The sequence below is a fragment of the Chrysemys picta genome, chromosome 9 (genome assembly GCF_011386835.1).
Source record: "Chrysemys picta bellii isolate R12L10 chromosome 9, ASM1138683v2, whole genome shotgun sequence".
Taxonomy (NCBI): Eukaryota; Metazoa; Chordata; order Testudines; family Emydidae; genus Chrysemys; species Chrysemys picta.
The window spans coordinates 1,138,792-1,156,250 of NC_088799.1; the positions used below are offsets into that span (position 1 = coordinate 1,138,792).

Here is a 17,459-nt window from a genome sequence, read left to right on the forward strand (position 1 = left end):
CAGCACAGCAAAGCTAAGGGCTGTGTAGTCAGCACAGAATTATCTGGGCACCAGCTGAAGTGAGTGGACCCCAGATTCCCAGCTATAGTGACACCGACAGATCAGCCAGTTAGTGGCTTCTAATGCTGCTACGCTCACTCCCAGCCACGTTGCTTTGGGAGGGGAGAGGACACGGGTGGATTTCTATTGGGTTCAAAGACTGCATGGCAATAGCCCAGATGTAGGATTATGGGATAGAAGGCCCAGCTTTGGTGGATCTTATGAATATGCCCATATATCCACAAGCCCCAGCATTTAGCACAGACTGGATCCTCCTGAATTCTGGTTTGTAATGAGCCTCCCAAATGGTATGTGATACACAGGAAAGAACCAAACCCAGGAGAGCAACATGTCTTGGGACCCTGGAAACCCAGTGTGATGGGTCCCCAGGGCGCAACCTGGACTGTGGGACTGCTGAGTCCCCATTGCCCACCAACCTGGGGTGTCCCCCCACACTGTGATGCTGTGCTAAGCCCCAAACCTCTCCAGGCACGGCACTTACACACACATCCGCAGGTGGGACACACCCAACGGAGTTACATGAATCATCTGTGCACCAACAATAGAGAGGCTCCAGCCAATCCCTCCCCCCCCAGCTCTCCAGCCTTGCACCCCAGAGCTGTACTGTCCTGCCCGCACCAGAAGCCTGGCCAGTGCAAGTTCATTACCCAGTCCACCCCTCCCTCGATGTGGAGAGGACGTGCATCAGCCTTTGTAACCTGAGCTGAGATTTCCCAAGCAGTTCAACCAAAACGCACTGTTTTAGGTAAAATATAAACCAGCGTTATTAACTACAGAGAGAGATTTTAAGTGATTATAATTAGCAAGCGCAGAGATCAAAGCTGGCTACCTAAGTAACAAAACTAAATTCACAGTCTGAGTTCTATAAACTAAACAGGGTTTGAGTCAATGTCTCACCCTGATCGATGGTACAAACATGTCACGGATCTTCAATACACAGGCTGGGACTCTTCCAGCCTGGGCCTACCCTCCCAGCTCAACGTTTTTGTCCTCCAGACGTGTTTCCAGGTTTTGAGTTGTGGGGGGCGTGAGGCCAGGCAATGATGTCACTTCCCCTTCTTTATAGTTTCTCCCAGCTTGCTGGAAAGATCTTTTGCTATGACGTGGGTCAAGCAGTCTCCATTGTGTACAGATAGTGGATTCTTTCCTTGATGGGTGTTGATGAGCCATTAACGCTGTCTGGCTCCTCCTTTGTCATACCTGAAAGGCTGGTTGTGGGTGTTCCCAACCTTACAACATATTTCAGTAACACACACATAGAAAAACTTCATAATTTCCCATGCAATGACAGCACATACAATCCAACAGGATATTAATGTTAAACAGATCAGGACTTTTGAAAGGTCACCTCACAAGGCATACTTTGTACAAAACATATCATAATTATATGATAGTGGTGAATATGGGGGTGCCAGGGTGCTGCTTTGAGGTGCAGAGTGCCACACCCAGTCAGACAGGTTAGCAGGAAAGCTTGAGAGAGGATTCTGTAGGCTGCAGTTGGTTTGGCTTCATATTTCTCTTACAATTCTGTCTATATAAATATAACTTTGTTATTATTAATACCATAATATTTCATCCAAGAATATCAGGGCATTGAACAATTGAATGAAACAATGAAACCGCACAGCGCCCCTTTGTAAAAATAGAACATGATTATTGTACCCATTTTACAGGACAGAGGGACGGTTGGATGGCTAGAGGACCACTGACTCGGTCTAGGTCACACAGTGAGTCAGGAGGAGAGCTGGAAGTAGGTCTCAGGAGTCTTGCTCTCTCTCTACTCCAGACGCCACAGCTGTGGCTCTCAGGCGTGGGCCCAGGCTGTGGGCTGCAGAGCGCTCCTGCAGACGGTCCTGAGAATGAAGTGCTTGGAGAGCCAAGCAATGGGAATTGCAGCATGGGGGCTGGGGAAAGGGAGGGGAACAATACCCACCAGTCTGGCCCTTCCCACACGATCTGCTGAGTGAGACACTGCAGGACAAACTGCCGGTTTTACGGTCTTTTGAAAACCACAATTCTAAAGTCTTAAATATGAGAAATGGAGTAATCTGATGGCCTCATCAGAATTCTTAGCCATGCCTGTAGCACAGCTCATAGTTAGAGCTTCATAAACCCCAGGATATGCAGGGATCTGAATTCCAGTCATGGATTCCAACTTTACAGACCTCAGCCCTTAGCAAGTTAAATATGCCTCTTTCAGCACAGTTTTATAACCATATTTCAGCACTGCATTGCAAAACCCTGGGGTAAAAAACTGAACTTAGCCTGAATCTGCTCCACCTGTGCTGGTGTCAATCAGCAGTAATGCCCTCAGGGTCACGGCGCGACCCCGGCGTAGTGAGCTCATGAGTCACACTGACCGTCCATGACTGTGTCCATCCGTGTCTGTGTCTCACGCCTAACACCGCAGCTGGGTGGGATTCACAGTTCATTCCTTGTCAGATCTTGCTACTGAAATAACCTGTGCACTGTGCCTTTCTTAGGCTGTCTGAATGACAGATGCAGAGGATGTCTCCCAGCAGGTAAAGCTGCTTGTGGGAGAAACTTGTCCTCTGGCTGATCACGTTACATAACCGTGAATGTGAAAGTTCATGTTCCCGTCATTAAGGGCTCACGGGCCCAGAAGCGAAATGCCAGTTGTCACTCCGCTCGCTCCTGAGCCGCCCGGCTTGGGTCTGGATTCTGAACATCTCAGAAGCTCCCTTTGGAGTGAGCGTTTTGGATCAGCCCATTCCTGAGGCAGGGGCTACGTGCACAATCTCGGTGCAGACCCAGATCAAGAATCTCCCAAGTGTTCAAGGATGTCAGCTTTGGAGGTCTGGTTCGGGCCCATCTGAAACCAGACCAGGCCCCCTTCTCCCTCAGCCTTCGATTGCCAGTGCAGTGCATGCAGGGGGAGGGGTGTCACTCACTCACGTGACTGGCTCATGACTTGCCCCAAATAGGAGAGAAAAAGCAAATTCCTGTCGGCCTTTATCACCACAGAAATGGCTGGGGAGGAGCCCAAATACTGCAGGTTCTCTGACCCAGGCATGAGGAGGGGAGCGACACCTGAGCAGGGGGCAGTTCTTGGCTAATGCGTACCGGGCAGGGCCTAGTCACTAGATGGGAAAACTCGGGTGCTGCCCGACTTGCTGGTGATTCTCCGGGAGACACTCTTCCCTGTGCGTTTGCACTGAGCTAGCAACGCAGTGCTGCTGGACGTGCTGCCTTTCAGACGAGGTGTAACACCAAGGTACTGATTACTGGGGTCTCTAGGGATCTCCTGGGACTTTATGCCACCGGGTTCTGGCTCTGGGTGGAAGTGGTGATGCCTGCAGCTGGGTAACGGAGAGCAGAGGCTGGTGCTGTTATGTTGGAGGTTGGGGGAAAGCTCACTGAAGCTGGGAGTCTGACAGTCATCCTTCACCCAGGGTAAATGTGAGTAGCAGTTCAGCTCCTTTTTGGAGCAAGAGAGCTGAGTCAACAGGAGCCACCGCCCAACACACAGGCTACATGCAAGCCCAGTGAGTGGCTGAGCCATTGGGCAGCGGGCATTCGCTGGGGATGGGCTGCAAATGCCAGGGACTCAGGTATTGTTTGGTGAAGCCGCGTGTCTGTGGGCAGGAACAGCCAAGTCAGACAGCTGGAGAAACACTGGTAACGTGGCCCTGAGCGAAAGCTAAGAGACCCTTTGGCAGAGCGCTTGCTGGGCAGAGGCATGAAACCATGAGCAAAGAAACTGCCTCCTGTTCGATTCCTGCTATTTGCAGGTAACAGGACGTTGGTTCCTTGAGGACTGCCTCAAAGAAACACCCGCAACACCTGACTCCAGCATCATTTTCTCCTCCTTGCAGACACAACCTGCAATATCCTGAATGCTGGTGGATGCCTGGCTCAGAAAAGGTAACAGGACTGCCGTTTCCACATGGCGCCATCTCCCTGCTGGAGCAGGGGAGCTGGGAGGTAGCCGCTATTGTGCATTTCACTTCAGATGCAGAATGTCACAGCTGGAGTCACCACGCCCTCTCTCTCCTGGGGGTGTCTGTCCTGTTTGGTTATTGCTTTATGCTGAAAGTTACCTTTTGCTCTTGGTGAACAGAGAAAACCACCAAGAAACCCAGGGATTCAGTTGGGTTTATAAAAGCGACCAAGAGCTCAGAGTCCGTGGCAGAGCCGGGACCAGAATCGAGAATTACAGCGCCCAGTATGCGCTACTCACTGAAACCCTCTCACTCTCCTACTGGCACTGAAACACGGCCGTGTTGGGGCAGGGCTTTCATCTCACTGCTCCTCACACTACCGTGTACTGGCACATAGATACCCAGGTGATGGATGCTGGGGAGATATTGAAGAACATAAGAATGGCCATACGGGGTCAGACCAAAGGTCCATCTAGCCCAGTATCCTGCCTTCCGACAGTGGCCAATGCCAGGTGCCCCAGAGGGAGTGAACAGAACAGAACAATTATTGAGTGAGCCATCCCTGGTGTTCACTCCCAGCTTCAGACAGTCAGAAGCTAGACAGACACTCAGACGACCGATGCCATAGAGACATTGAAGGCAGACAGAACAAAGCCTGTCATTAAAATCTGCCGTGTGCTTTCTGCCACCTCTCTTGGTGCGGGACGTTCCTCCAAGCCCATTGGAGTAACTTTCCCATCGAGTTTAGAACTCAAGGAAACACGGAGCAGACTGAGGGGTCTGAATGGGCCAAGTTTGCTGAGGTTTCTTTGTACGTGTTGACGGACGACTACTCAGCCCCTCCTCACTGCATGCACTGGACTGACAGTGCAGCAACGGTACGTTCCTCGCCTGGTTCGCGAGCACCTAGACACTCTAGTTGTGCCACACAAAGAATAAAATACTGTCTTTTGTCCCTCTAACCTGCACTGCACATGTTTTATGCACAGCAAAATTCTAACTTAGTTATGACAATTAAATTAAAACCCTTGCTCTTTTGTTAATTAAGGATCCTCTGCTCTGGAGACCTGTGAGACTAAACAGAGGCCAAGTGCTCTGCCTGGAGCCGGCTCGCAGCCTAGGAGCACAGATGGCTCTGGAACCGTGGCAGCCGGGGTTCACCGAGAGCTCCTCTGAGACACTGCTGTGACTGGGCCCGGGTGGGCTGTACCTCGGCAGGTGAGCTCTTCTCTGACCTGCAGACTGGGTCGGTGCAGGGTGATCAGCTCTGGCGCGAGTGGGACCTGGCTTTTGTAGGTGACAAATCTGAGGAACTGTCACAGATTGAAGTGTCACTAGAGGAGGTTTTGGAATTAATTGATAAATTTAACAGTAACAAGGCACCAGGACCAGATGGCATTCACCCAAGAGTTCTGAAAGAACCCAACTGTAAAATTGTGGAACTATTAACTATGGTTTGTAACCTGTCCTTTAAATCAGCTTCTGTACCCAATGACTGGAAGATAGCTAATGTAACGCCAATGTTTAAAAAGGGCTCTAGAGGTGATCCTGGCAATTACAGACCGGTAAGTCTCACGTCAGTACCGGGCAAATTAGTTGAAACAATAGTAAAGAATAAAAATGTCAGACACAGAGAAGAACATAAATTGTTGGGCAAAAGTCTGTAAAGGGAAATCGTGTCTTACTAATCTATTCGAGTTCTTTGAAGGGATCAACAAACATGTGGACAAGGGGGATCCAGTGGACATGGTGTACTTAGATTTCCAGAAAGCCTTTGAAAAGGTCCCTCGCCAAAGGCTCTTATGTAAATTAAGTTGTCATGGGATAAGAGGGAAGAACCTTTCATGGATTGAGAACCGGTTAAAAGACAGGGAACAAAGGGTAGGAATTAATGGTAAATGTTCAGAATGGAGAGGGGTAACTAGTGATGTTCCCCAAGGGTCAGACCTAGGACCAATCCTATTCAACTTATTCATAAATGATCTGGAGAAATGGTCCCTACAAACATAGTCCTGCCTAGGGCTCACTCGTGAGCTACCTGACAATTGCAACTCTTGAGAATTTGCTGTTCAAGATGGGTCACTACAAAAACTAATTCCCCCCTGCTGATACTCACACCTTCTTGTCAAGTGTTTGAAATGGGCCACCTTGATTACATTGGCCTCATTAGAACTACACAAGTGATTTCCACCCCTTCCTGTCAACTGTTGAGACTAGCCCACTTCCACCTTAATTGAATTGTCTCGTTAGCACTGACCCCCCACTTGGTAAGGCAATGCCCATCTTTTCATGTACTGTGTATTTATACCTGGTACTGTTTTTTCCACTCCATGCATCTGATGAAGTGGGTTATAGCCCACAAAAGCTTGTGCCCAAATAAATGTGTTAGTCTCCAAGGTGCCCCAAGGACTCCGTGTTGTTTTTGCTGACACAGACTAACACGCCTGCCACTCAGAGCTTTCTCTGGTGTACTTGGACATGCTAAGTCACCCGGTGTCTCTGCTCCCTGCCTGTAGCTTGGAAGCTGGTTTTCCCCAAACCAGCTTCCAAGCAGCCACACAAGCTCTGCTAGCAACAATCCCTATTTGCACAGGCACTGCCAGAGGCAATACCTCTCTGCAAACATTTTTACCAGCACAACTGTGCTGAGGTGAGGAGGAGGCAGCGTCGGCGCCATCACCATGAATTCCCAGCCAGGCTTCTCCAACAGCTGTGACTATTCCCGCTGGCTCACTCAGCAGCGCGCCCTCCCAGAGGGAAAGGCTGGTGCAATTTGCTCACAGCAGGGAGTGAATCACATCAGCCCCTGGTGCTGGCAAGCCCACACCAGGCATTGCACATTTCCAGGGGTGCCTAGAACTCTAGTTCATGGATACAAGCGTTATCACGAACGAGCTGAGCTCCCAGCCAGCGTCCCCGGGGCTGAATCAGCTAGTGCCAGCATGTGGCACTTTCACTTGCTTGCATTCCCATGGCAGAGCAGGTGTATGTAGCGATGCCCCTTTCTATGGAAGGAACTTGGGGGGAGGGTCTGAGAATCCCCTGGGATCTGTGGGTCACTGGCAGCCAAGGCCCTGAAATGCTGTTTTCAGTCATTGCTATCCCCCACCCAAGAGTTTAGATTTTACAAAGCACCATGCAGTGTGGTGGGTGCAAGGGCTAACACACCTGTGGGGAAAGTGCCTGCCCATCTCCTCCTTGAACAGCACTCCAAGGGTTTCTTTCCACTGCCTGCTAAATAAAACTACGATCATCCCACAGCATATCAGGGAAACCCCCAGAGCTTGGGAGGTCATGGGAGAATAACCAAGAGAGCCCCTCCCAATCCCACACCTGCCCTCCTAGCTCACTGCTTTTATAGCCTCCTGATAGCCTCACTCACACCAGCTGCGCCCAGCCCAGCCTCCCAGGCCTGGCCCTCTTTCAGCAAGAACAGGAACCTGCAGAAATTCCCTGTTGGGGCAGGGTGTTAACCGTCTCTTTGCCGGTGTGCGCAGAGCCCTCCGCCCAATCCAGGGATGAATCCACTTTGTGGAAATGGAACGGAGAGGCCTGGTCTGGAATAGGCAGAGTAAATCTTGAGCCTGGCTGCGCATTGTTGGCCTGGCCGGTCAGCCGTGCAGGGGAATGCCTGGCCTTTGGGCTTGCCCTGGGCTACCACCCTGTCTGACCCAGGGAGCTTGGTCCAGGGGCCTCGGGATGTTCCGTCACACCCTGGCTAGACCCCAGCCTTTTCTCATGCAGCACCCATCGACTGAGCTGTGTTCCTGCTCAGGGCTATCGCAGGCGCCCGGGCCGGGCTGGGCCGGGCTGCACATCGAGGCTGGCGTGGAGGGTGAGAGGTCACTGGAGCCGGAGCAGCTGGGCCGGCCAAGTTAAATTGTGCGCTGAGGACAGGGAGGCAGGGCTGGGGGTGAGGTGGGACGCTCCTCTCCAGTCACCCAGGACAGAGCAGGATCAGATGGGCTGCTGGGATCCCCAGCACCCGGTGGCCCTGGGGAGGGGGAGGGCTTGCTGGGGCGCTGTGCAGGGGTGCAGCAGAGCCCAGCGACTCGCACCGAGTGCCTCTTTGTTCTCTGATGTCATTGACACTGTCCCCAGTTACGCATCGGCCCCTCCGTCCTGTCCCATAGCCCTGCAGAGTGTCCCCAGCAGCTGGCCTAGGGCCCAGGACAGACCGGGAGAGCAGCTCAAGAAGGGCTGGGTGGGGGTCCCACAGGAGATGGTAGGGAGGGTCCCTGGGAGGGCTGGGCTTGAAGGGAGTGCAGGGCACCCGGACAGACCCACGGGGGGAGGGAAAGCCCACGGCCCGTTGCTCACAGACTCCCAGCGCTCGGACTGACTCCGGCATGCATGGCCAGGAAAAGCAGGTGCCCAGGATTTAGAAATTACAGCCCTGCGGAGCCGGGCATCGAGCGGGACGGGCAGTCTGCAGCACTGTGCCATGGGGGGATGGGCCATGCACGTCTGGCCCGGCCGGGGATGCTCCCTGGGGAGGCCTCCAGCTCTGGGGGGGGGAGCCTTTGCAAGAGGAGACACCCCCCCCCCCATGAAGCTTTTTGTTGCTGTAAATGCTGTGGGGCCGGCGCTGTTCTGCAGCTCCAGCCCTTGGCCTGTCTTAGCGGCTCCTCACTCAGTACTTGCTACTCTTCTGGGGGACGCCGTCTGGCTGGAGTGTCTGTTCATTGTGTAGTTGTGTGTTTCTACCTCGAATAACCCATCCCCAGCTAACTAGCCTCAGCCCGTCCATCCGCACGCTGATACTGTACCGGGCAGCCCAGTGCAGGGAATACGGGACTGTTCAGAGCTGGTCACCCCCTTCCTCATCTCCACAGTCGGGCCCTGGTGGCTTATGGTCAGGGAGTTTGGAGAGGCGGCAGAGATCTCGCTGTTAGGGCAGGGACAGGGAGGCAGGGCTCCCGGGCTCTATTCTCATCTTTGCCACTGACCTGGGGCAAAGCCTGAAACTCGGGGCCTACTTCAGTGCTGGGGTAAGCGGGGGCGGCACACCTGTGCCCACGGTCCGTTACCCCGCTGTAAGCGAGGATAATGACATCGCAGGCTCAGCTGCTGAATGGTGGTGAGGCATTAAGGAAGGAAGGCCGGCTAGCCCCGTGGTTAGGGTGCACACCTGGGACCTGGGTTTCATTTCCTTCTCTGCCACAGACTTCCTGTGGGACCTCAAGCAAGTCTCTGTGTCTCTCAGTGCTCCAGTCCTGATCCGAACTGTGGGGAAAACAACGCTGCCCTCTCTCATGGTGTGTGTGTGTGTGTGTGTGTGTGTAAATACAGTAAAGACTGTGCAGTGCTCAGGCACTTTGGTGAGGGGTGTGTGTGTAAGTGCCTTCAATGAACAGAAAAACTTTGCAGTTAGGGGTCTGGCCCAGCCGTGAGGGGGTTACAGAGCGTGAGGCTCCCGGTGCTGTCTCCCCTTTAAGTCGAGGTTCAGTCACGGCACTGAGAGAGTGAGGAACCCGCCCTCCTGTCCTGCTGCATCTTGTTTCCCTTTCAGAGCGTCTTGTACCCAGGCTCCCTTCCCCAAGCCCTGTGTGAAATGCAGCGCTGGGCGGGGAAGCCGTTATGTAAGAGGAGCAGAGGCCGGAAAGCCAGGTTCCACTTCTGGCTCTGCCTCCCTGGGGATGACCCTGCACAAGGCACTTGGTCTCTCTGTGACCTGGCTGTAAAATGGAGGCAAATCACTTGGAAATGTCCAGGTTTGTTTACACAGGGCGCTGGGTCTCAGATGGCGGGGGGAGAGCAGGGCAGCGAGTGGCTGGAGTTTGGGGTTCTGGCTCGCTTGGTGGCCAGCAACCCTTGAGCAGAGAAATCACCTCCCCAGCATTAGTTCTCCAGGACACTTTGTCTCTTCCTGCATGTGGGGCTGACGGATCGTGATGTAACGTGATCAGTTATGTAACATCATGTGACAGTCACACATGTATAAAGCAGAAATAGGGCAGCAAACTGCCAAGAGCTGAAATGCTTCTCTGATGAACAACGCCCCCAGGTTCACCGCTGAATGAACTGTAATCCCGCTGGCTGAATGAACTGCAATCTCTCTGGTTTGCCTGTTTTCATCCTCTGAGTCAAACATCCCCAGAGAATTAGTGGCAGTGTCGGAGGACAGAGCTTTACTTTCAGCTACGGTGGAAAAAACACAGTGAATCAAATAGGTAATTTTTGCATCTAGCATCAAACTGTTAGTCAGGAACATTAGGTCAAGGATGATTAATATTAACATGCAGCCCTGTGCTTGCAAGCATCTCGGCAGTTATGCCTGGTGCTGCCAAGGAGAGTGGTTGTGCTTTGAGTGATTCACATAAAGATCTGTGTAATATCGGTTCAAGCAACACTTTCATAAGAGGCCATAATATCAGTTTTAGGACAACAAATACAAAAGCCAACACCACGCCGACCTGAAGTGCACACGGAGGCTCGGAAGAGAGATTCTTCCCATGTGTTTGCAAACCTTGTGCTGTCTCCCATAACCCCGGGGCTTTCAGATTTTGCATTTTTTCATGGTGTCATGAAATTGTAGAAATCAGAGCTGGGCAAGGCCCATTAGTTCCTCCAGCCCGCCTGGGGCCCTGTGTTCTCTGGTACAGCCGGTGACTGCTGGGATTTTCAAAGGAGCCAAGGGGCTGAAATTCAGCAGCATTTGGGCTCTTCCTCCCTGAGGCACAGCGGGGCCTCCCATCACTTCCCTTTGGGACCGATATCTCCACAGTTCAACAGGTACCCAGCCAGTCCCCACAGCCTTCCCTTGAGGGGAAAGGCCCCAGATCCCATTCGTGCCACCACCCTGGTCAGCCAGTTCCCCCCTCCCCCCCAACCTGGGATTCTTAGGGAGTTTCTCCTGATATGCCCCTCACTTGTACCCCACCCTATGCAATCCTGCCCCTCGTATGCTACGGGGCAAAGTGAGTTTCTGGAGGAAGAGCAGCGGACGCTAGCTCCAGCCCCTGAGATGTGGAGGGGATGCGGAGGGGAAGAACTCAGAGGAACTGGCAGAATCTGTGGCCGCATCATCTACAGAGGGCATCTGCCCCCGGGCTGAAAGCTGGTGCCGGGTCTCCGGGCCATGCAGAGCTCATCACTACTCCTGGGCCCGCAGTCACCAACACCTTCTGTGGACAGCTAGCCAGGAACCAGAGCCCCTGCCCTGCAGGCTCCGAGCTAGCCACAGTGCTGGGCTATTGCAGCACGTCCTGCCTGGGCCTGACTGGAAAACTGCCACTTGCACATGTGCCACAACCGGTCTCCTAAGCAAGCAGGTCAATGGAAGCACCTCACGCGGGACTCTGCATGTGGCCCGGTCTCCCCATAGCGGGTTCAGAGCCCTCCTCAGATCAGGGGCAAGATGGGCTGGATCTCTCGGGGCACAGCATGATCCGTAGGGGCGAGGCAGCTGGCAGGAGTGTGGGTGAAGGGCCAGCAGCACAGTTACCCTTGGTGGAGCTGCCTCAGCTGGGTAACGCCCTGCTGTGCTCTGGTTCTGCGGCACGAGAGCATGCGCCACGTCCCCTCCTGGGAACGCCTCCCGCACTCCGCCCCACTCAGCAAAGCACACCCGCGTGTGCTGGAGTCTCAGCCGAGCCAATGGGACCTGCCTGTTCGCTGAAGCACTGTGCTGAAACAGGGCCCTACACAACACAGCCACTGCCCGTCGCCCCCTCGGCTCCCTCCTCAGCCCCATGTCCGCCAGCGAGTGCTAGTGGGGCAGCTGGGGCAGCTGATATCTGCCCCTGGTTTATTACATGGTGTGGTCGGTCCTCTCACCTACCCTGCATCCGCTCGTCTGCTCCTTCCTTTGCAAACACTTCGCTGGAATCTGCCCAGCGATCTCACTGCATAGCAAGAAACGAACAGCCCCGGGCTTGCGTCTCTCTGCTGCACTGACAATCCCGTTAACCTGCCAGGGGTAAATCATTTCGAAAGAGTCAAACGACAGATAATGGAATCCAGGTTGATCCTCCAGTCGTGCTATTTTATTTGATATACTTTTCTTTGTAATGTGTTAACAGTACGTTGAACAGTCATGTTCCATCTTTCTCAAAATGACAGCAGAACATTAACTACATCGGGAGCTTTTTTTAGATCACCAGCAACGGGCAAATGGAACACGGAGCATAAACTAAATCGACTAGTTTGGGCGATTCAGAACCTCCACAAAGATTTTAGAGAAGCCAGTATTTCAGCTCTACACTCGCTCCTCCCCTGCTCCCCCCCCCCAAACTTAAAAGCAGTTGGGGGAGGGAGAGAGCGTGATCGCTAACACAATAATCACAATGTTGTCCCTGGCACAGAAAAACATTTTAGTGCAAAAGAAGTTTGCTTTGAATGGCTGCAGCCCTGCAGAATGAAAACTGCTTGGACGTGCTCTGCTGACTGAGATTAGAGATAATGGGCCGGAATCAATCACAACGCAAACAATTTAATGATATGTTCCAACCGAAGGCTTCAGCTGGTCGCAGCTGCCACGGTATCATATGGGCAGAAGACAGTTTCTTAGATCGCTAGGGTCCAAGCCATCTAGGCATTATAGGCAGGGCCCTACCAAATTCACGGCCATGAAAAATAGCTGCAGTCATGGAATTTACTATTTTTAAAGTCCTATGACCTTGAAGTTGAACAAAATGGACAGTGAATTTGACAGGGCCTTAGTTATAGGTTAGAACCAGCTGCTTGTATCAACCTGGAAATATGCTGGATGTCCACACAGATCACAGGGCACAGGTGTAACGGGCTCCGTTCCTCCCCGCCCCCGAGAGTGCAGAGCACAAATTTAGTTGCCAGGTGATGAAGACATGGAACAGCCAGATCCTCAGCTAGGGCCGATCAGGTGTCTCCACTGATTTACACCCGCTGAGGCTCTGGCCCAGACAACTGACGTGCAACCCTCAGCCAAAGGACAGATGTAATTGTCCACAAAGAGCCCTTGGCTGCTGCCAGTGCAGGAGGATCTGTCCAACCTGCTCGGGGTCTCACTGATCACTTCATGGGGGGTCGGGAAGGGATTTCCCCTGGTCAGACTGGCAGTGACCTTGGGGGGGGGGGGTTCGCCTGCCCCAGCAGCGTGTGGGTGCGGGACACTTGCCAGGATCGTCGGGGTGTATCCCATGTCATCATTTCCCTGCTACCCCTGGTTTACAGCCCCGCGGGTGAGTGCAGAGTCAGACCCATCAGGAAAGAAGCGTAAGTGGTGGCGCAGTGTGACAGGCCGCTCGGCAGCAGTGGGCATACAGAGCAAGGTTTGCGTGTGCCCACTGCTGCTCCTTTACCCTGCAGAGTCCGGAGTTCATTCCAAAAGCTTTTCTCTCCTTGTATTTGACACTCGGGAGCTCCGGCTCTGGCTTACGTCTCTGACCCGGGGCCCATTTGATGGTGGTAGAGGACGTGGAGACAGGTCTGACTGGGAGAGTTGCAGCTATGGGGAATGAGTCCCTGTAGCGGGTGATCACCCGCTCCTGCCCGGAAGGGCTTAAACCAGCCCTGGGAGGGGGCTGTGGCAGGGGGAACAGCCCAGGCTGGGGTGGGAAGCAGGCTCAGCTGGGGCCACGCCCCAATCAGGGCCCCGCTGACCCTATAAAGCCTTGAGCCTGGAGCTGAAGCAGACACTCTCTCTGCCGTTAGAGGGACAAGGGCCTGGCTGCTAGGGAGCGTACCTGGGTACCTAAGGTGGAGCAGGGCTGGGGGAAGGCAAGAGGAGCTGGGGAGCTCCGGCCTGGAAACCCCCCAGGCTGCAGGCCTAGGGTAAGGCCGACTGGGTACTGGGGTTGCAGGGGGCAGCCCACTGGTAGGCAGAGGCAGCAGGCTCAAACCCCGTTGCCTGTGATGAGTGGCTGATACTGCAGTCTGCCCCAATGAACGGGGGCTAGATGGAGATGAGGCAGTAGCCAAGACTGAGGCGAAGTGGGGAAAGTGGGTGGGGGTTCCCCTGAGAGGGGGAGACCCTGAGACTGAGGGGGTTCTGCAAGGGGGGGCAGAAACCCAGTGAAAGGGGCACCGAGTCCTGGGAAGGACACGGGGGCCAGAGTGCGGTAAAGCAGCTCACCGGCCTGCAGAGGGTGCTCTGGAGCTGGGACGAGCTAATTCCCAAGGACGACCAGCAGGAGGCACCACAGGGGTGAGTCCCACACACCTACAGTCCCCAACCTGCAAAGATGGATGTGAGTAACTCTACTCATGTTAGCACGAGTCTACTCCTAAGTAATGTTACTCACGTGCACAAATGTTTGCAAGACAAGGGCCTAAGAGCTCTGGTTTGGGGTCTGGGAGAGCCATGGCTTGTTTTTCAACCTCGCTGCCATGCTGCTTTCTGGCTCCTCCGAGGACTATCAAAATCCCCCGGGCAAAACAGGGAAGTCAGGACACGACCAATCCAGCACAAAGAGTTGGTTGCTTGGAAAATAACATTTACAAGGTCATTTCTTCCACCCAACGCAGCAGGAAAGGCACAGACACAATTCTGCTGCTCCGCCTGAGAGGATGGAAATCTGGCCTCTCTCTCTATTCAAAGGACAGAGCGAGAGAGTAGTCCGAGGCACAAGAGCTTTTATTTTGAAACCAAATGCTTAGATTGCATGAAATCAGGAGAGAGGTTCTCCTCCAGGCAAAACAACTCCACTCCATGGAGATGCTGCACTGTCATTCTGTAAAAAGAACAGGAGTCCTTGTGGCACCTTAAAGACTAACAAATTTGTTAGTCTCTAAGGTGCCACAAGGACTCCTGTTCTTTTTGCGGATACAGACTAACACGGCTGCTGCTCTGAAACCTGTCATTCTGTGCATCTCTCAGCATCCGAAACCTTGGCTCTTGTGCCTCCCTGCCACAAACATTACCACGAGCACACAAAGCACTTTGGGCGGGCATTTCCTGTGGCTGGCAGCCAGCCTCCTCACGAGCGGCTTGGATTTACTTTGGCCTGTGGGCTGCAAAGAATGCCCCAGTGTTTTGTGAAGCTTTGCTGTATGCCATAGCTCACAACATGGGGTTTTCAAGACAGTTTAGTTAAGGCTGGAGGAATAAAATTGTCAAGGATTATCAATGATACATGATAGGACTGAGCTCTAAGGACCCTGGGAGCTTAAACTTGGCCCCTAATGTAGGTTTTAAAGCTCAGTGGATATGCTCTTCCCAATTATTTTTTCTTGTTGTTAGTACATGCTACACCATGTGAGAATGATTCTGATCTCAGTTACACTGGTGTAAATTTGGAATAACTCCAAAGAATTCAAAAACATTACTCCAGTTTTTGCTCAGTCTCGGAGACTCGAGGTGTTTGCAGTTCCCTCGGCAAGTTCCCAATCATCAGGGGTAAAACCACCCCCATGCACAGGGCCCAGACTGTATTTGTGGGGGCTAAGGTGGGACTCCAGGAGGGCCTAGGCCTCATGCCACCCCATAGCAGTTCCCAAAAGCCCCTGCACAATGGATCCACCTTTTCTTGTATGTCTTCTACACAGATCTGCACCACCGATTTCATGGGTGCAGCATCGGGAAGAGCTGGGTAGCTTGCTCAATGGGGGGTGACTCTGAACCAAATGGCTGCTGTAAAGGAGCCTTTTGCATAGTGGAAGATCCTGAACAGCAGATGAGACGACCTGGTTGAGTTGTTCCTGCTCCTTTCCGTGTGGCCCTCGAGGGCACAAGCAGGGCTCTGTCTTCAAACTTCCTTTGCATGGGATGAGCTGTGTGTGTGTGTGTGTGTGTGTGTGTGTGTGTGTGTGTGTGTGTGTGTGTGTGTGTGTGTGTGTGAGAGAAAGTGCAGGGGGGGCACCTCTGAGCCCTTCTGTAAAAATAGATGAAATTTGTCATTGGGCAACGGTGCTGTGCTAACATCATCCCACTGCAATTGCACATTTGTGACTAAAACCTGTGTTTGTAATTAGGGCTGTCGATTAATTGCAGTTAACTCACATGATTAACCCCAAAAAATTAATTGAGATTTAAAAAATTAATCGTGATTAATCAGTTTTAATCGCACTTTTAAACAATAGAATCCCAATTGAAATGTATTCAATATTTTTGGATGTTTTTCTACATTTTCAAATGCAGTAACTCCTCACTTAACGTTGTAGTTATGTTCCTGAAAAATGTGACTTTAAGTGAAACGATGTTAAGCGAATCCAATTTCCGCATAAGAATTAATGTAAATAGGGGGGGTTAGGTTCCAGGGCAGCTTCCCCTACTCTGCAGGGATGGGGGGGTTCAACCTTCAGCCTGCCCACTCCACCCCTTCCCCCAAGCCCTCCCCGACCCGCTTCTCCTCCCCCCACCCTTTACCTCCTATGCTGCATCCTGGCTCCTCCCTCCCCTCCCTTTTAAACGCTGCAAGTCAGCTGATTGCCGAGTTCCGGAGGCAGGGAGGAGGCGCACCGAGTCCTCCCCCCTCCCTCCTAAACGCCACAAGCCAGCTGATTGCCGTGAGCAGGAGGTGGAGGGAGGAGGGGGAAGGCGCTGATCCGTGGGGTCTGCTGTGGAGAAAGCAGGCAGCCAAACAACATAAGAGTGGAGCATTGCAATGTTAAGCGGGATGACTTTAAGTGAGGAGTTACTGTATATTGATTTCAGTAACAACACGGAATACAAAGTGCACAGTGCTCACTTTATATTATTATTTTTGATTACCAATATTTGCACTGTAAAAATGATAAACAAAAGAAATAGTATTTTTCAATTCACCTCCAGCAAATACTGGAATGCAAGCTCTTTATCATGAAAATGCAACTTACAAATGTAGGGTGTTTTTGTTACATAACTGTGCTCAAAAACAAAACAATGCAAAACTTTAGAGCAGGCACGGCCGCCAGCAGCTCCCAGTGGCCGCGGTTCACCATCCCGGACACTGGGAGCTGCAGGCAGCCGTGCCTGCGGATGGTAAATGTAAACAAACTGTCTCACGGCCTGCCAGCGGATTACCCTGCTGGGCTGCATGCGGCCCGCGGACCTCAGGTTGCCCACCACTGCTTTACAGCCAACAAGTCCACTCAATCCTACTTCCTGTGCAGCCAATTGCTCAGACAAACAAGTTTGTTTACATTTACAGGAGATAATGCTGCCTGCTTCTTATTCACAATGTCACCTGAAAGTGAGAACAGGCGTTAGCATGGCACTGTTGTAGCCGGCATTGCAAGGTATTTACATGCCAGATATGCTAAACATTCATATGCCCCTTCATGCTTCAGCCACCATTCCAGAGGACATGCTTCCATGCTGATGACGCTTGTTAAAAAAAAAAAAATGCGTTAATTAAATTTGTGACTGAACGCCTTGGGGGAGAATTGTATGTTTCCTGCTCTGTTTTACCCTCATTCTGCCATATATTTCCTGATATAGCCGTCTCGGATGATGACCCAGCACATGTTGTTCATTTTAAGAACACTTTTGATGCAGATTTGACAAAACGCAAAGAAGGTCCCAATGAGAGATTTCTAAAGATAGCTACAGCACTCGACCCAAGGTTTAAGAATCTGAAGTGCCGTCCAAAATCTGAG

The 17,459-nt window shown here is 52.3% G+C and overlaps 1 long non-coding RNA gene across 1 annotated transcript in view; it reads right to left on the reverse strand.

The window, feature by feature from the left end:
* Positions 1-845: 845 nt before the first annotated feature.
* Positions 846-17,459, reverse strand: part of LOC135973614 (uncharacterized) — a 64,160-nt gene continuing 47,546 nt past the window's right edge. The window contains exons 2-3 of the long non-coding RNA XR_010590520.1: positions 11,746-11,874; positions 846-10,103 (exon numbers count right to left, since the gene is read on the reverse strand). This is a non-coding gene — a long non-coding RNA (uncharacterized LOC135973614). The remainder of the gene's footprint in view (positions 10,104-11,745; positions 11,875-17,459) is intronic.